The sequence below is a fragment of the Dioscorea cayenensis genome, chromosome 7 (assembly GCF_009730915.1).
Source record: "Dioscorea cayenensis subsp. rotundata cultivar TDr96_F1 chromosome 7, TDr96_F1_v2_PseudoChromosome.rev07_lg8_w22 25.fasta, whole genome shotgun sequence".
Taxonomy (NCBI): Eukaryota; Viridiplantae; Streptophyta; class Magnoliopsida; order Dioscoreales; family Dioscoreaceae; genus Dioscorea; species Dioscorea cayenensis.
The window spans coordinates 19,870,150-19,872,006 of record NC_052477.1 but is presented as its reverse complement, the minus strand read 5'-3'; the positions used below and the strand labels follow the sequence as shown (position 1 = coordinate 19,872,006).

Below are 1,857 nucleotides of genomic sequence, written 5' to 3'. Positions count from 1 at the left end.
CGCACTTGGGCCGCTAAAGAAGTGACCGTATCAATTTCATAGAGTCCGGTTACTTTCTTCCTTTCCTGGGCATTCCAATGGTAGTTGTTCATGGCCATTTCTTGTACCAATTATCGGGCTTCATCAGGGGTCATGTTTACCATTGTACCTCCTGCGGTACCATCTAGAAGCTGTCTTGTACTTGTACTCGGATTTATTAGGGAATCCGTGTTGCGAGCACTTTTTTTAGAGGTCCTTAAAACGCTCCCATCTCTTAAAAAATAATTCGAGCTCCATCTTTATGAATGAGGATATCTCATCACGAAGCCTCGCTGACTTCCTTGAGGGAAAGTATCTTGCAAGAAAGGCTTTGAGCATTTCATTCCATGTCGTGATGGATGCCTTTGGCAATGAATGAAGCCATTGCTTGGTTTTTCCTTTGAGAGAGAATGGTTAAGCCCTCAATCTGATAGCATCATCCGACACTCCATTAATCTTCAACATATCACAAACTTCCAAGAAGTTCTCAATATGATTGTCTGGGTCCTCAACGGCCAAGCCATTAAACTACGCTAATTATTGAATCATTTGAATGAATGATGATTACAGCTCAAAATTCGGAGCTGTGATCGGGGGTCGCACAATACTCGATTGTGTGCCCAAAACTGAAGGTCTGAGATAGTCGGAAAGTGTAATTTGTTGCTCATTATGTTTCACCATATTGTTGAACCCTTGACCTTCTACTAAGTGTAAGCTCAAGCTCAGGATCTCCTTCAACAAGTTGTGAAGTGTTACCTCTGGTCATAACCTTGAGCTGCAACCAAAAAGAAAAGAAAAATCAGAACAATGGAAGAATAAAAAAATATGAAAAAGAGTGAATGATGAATAGCTGAAATAGCAAAGTGCAAAGTATCTCTGAACACCTACTCCCCGGTAAACGGCGCCAAAAACTTGACAACGCCCTTTGTGTGTTACCCGCAAGTGCATGGGTTTGTCGAAGTAATAAACCCAGATGAGTGGGTATCGTATCCACAGAGAGTAAGGAGTAAAAATACCAAGATTGCTATTTAACTAAGCAAAGAATATATAACGATTGTGTTGATGAAATGTAATGGAAGCAATAATAAAAGAAAGTAAGAAAATAAAGCAAGGTGCAACTAAAATGAGAGGTAAGGCAATCGTTAGAGATGGGGTGCTCGGATATTGCTCCACCTAGGACAATTGCTTCAAGTGCAAACCAACTATTAAGTCTCCTAATTGATGCTTAATGAGTCATGGAATTCCTTAAATACACGGTCCCAAATCTAAGGTCAACCGTGACTAACTCTACACTATGTCCTGGCGGAGAAATCGATCAACCTTAACACCTCACACTATGTAGAGTTGCAAGAAGCTCTAGGGATTCCACTTGATAAACCTTATTCCTATATATAGATCAAACCATTTGTCCAGGCGAAAGACCCCTAGTCACAATTAAGCATAGGTGCTAGAATCACTTCAACACTTCACTCTGTTGCTTTTGCAACTAAGCCCCAGCGGAAAGTCATCCCTTATCCATTCACTCTACTATGACCACAAAGAACTCTTGGAACATGGAGGTAGGATAAATCACATCCTAGGGGAAAGGGGATGCTCCACTACCTCTCGACTGTCTCTAATCTTGCAATGTCTAACCCTCATGGTATGTCACTCACTCACAACGATTACCAATGTAGACTCTCAACCCTAGTGTCACACCAAAGAAGAAATCATTCAACAAGCATTCAAGATTGGAACTCAATTAAAAAACATCAATTAAGGAAAACACTATAGAAGATTTATGAAACAAATACATCCTACAGTTCATAAATCCAAGAACCGACTAGGGGGTTTGGCTCT

The 1,857-nt window shown here is 40.6% G+C and overlaps 1 non-coding gene across 1 annotated transcript; it reads left to right on the top strand.

The window, feature by feature from the left end:
• The first annotated feature begins 202 nt into the window (after positions 1 to 202).
• On the top strand, positions 203 to 309 carry LOC120266241. The gene has a single exon (XR_005538082.1). It is a non-coding gene; the product is annotated as a small nucleolar RNA R71 (small nucleolar RNA).
• Positions 310 to 1,857: the final 1,548 nt, after the last annotated feature.